This window comes from Arachis ipaensis, chromosome B02 (genome assembly GCF_000816755.2).
Source record: "Arachis ipaensis cultivar K30076 chromosome B02, Araip1.1, whole genome shotgun sequence".
Classification (NCBI taxonomy): Eukaryota; Viridiplantae; Streptophyta; class Magnoliopsida; order Fabales; family Fabaceae; genus Arachis; species Arachis ipaensis.
This window is the reverse complement of record NC_029786.2, coordinates 102,071,764-102,072,040: the sequence shown is the minus strand read 5'-3', so window position 1 is coordinate 102,072,040 and position 277 is coordinate 102,071,764.

The window sequence follows — 277 nt, the reverse complement described above, 5'->3', positions numbered from 1 at the left end:
CATAGATGTACAAAGGAACTCTAAGACATCTATGGCTTTTTCTTTTAATTTTGCACTCTCTGCCTTTTTCCGCTCTATGGCTTTTTCTTACAAACCTCACTGTTTGCCTTTTTCCATGAGACTCAAGACATGACAAAATTAAACAGAAAAATATTAAACAGAATATATTGAAGGAGAAGAGAAAACTGTTAGCTCAGGTAGCTCTGAGAACACTGTGCCTTGCACTCTCAAATTTTCTCCTTGCTTCAAACAGTGGCTGTCCACCCTTATTATAGAA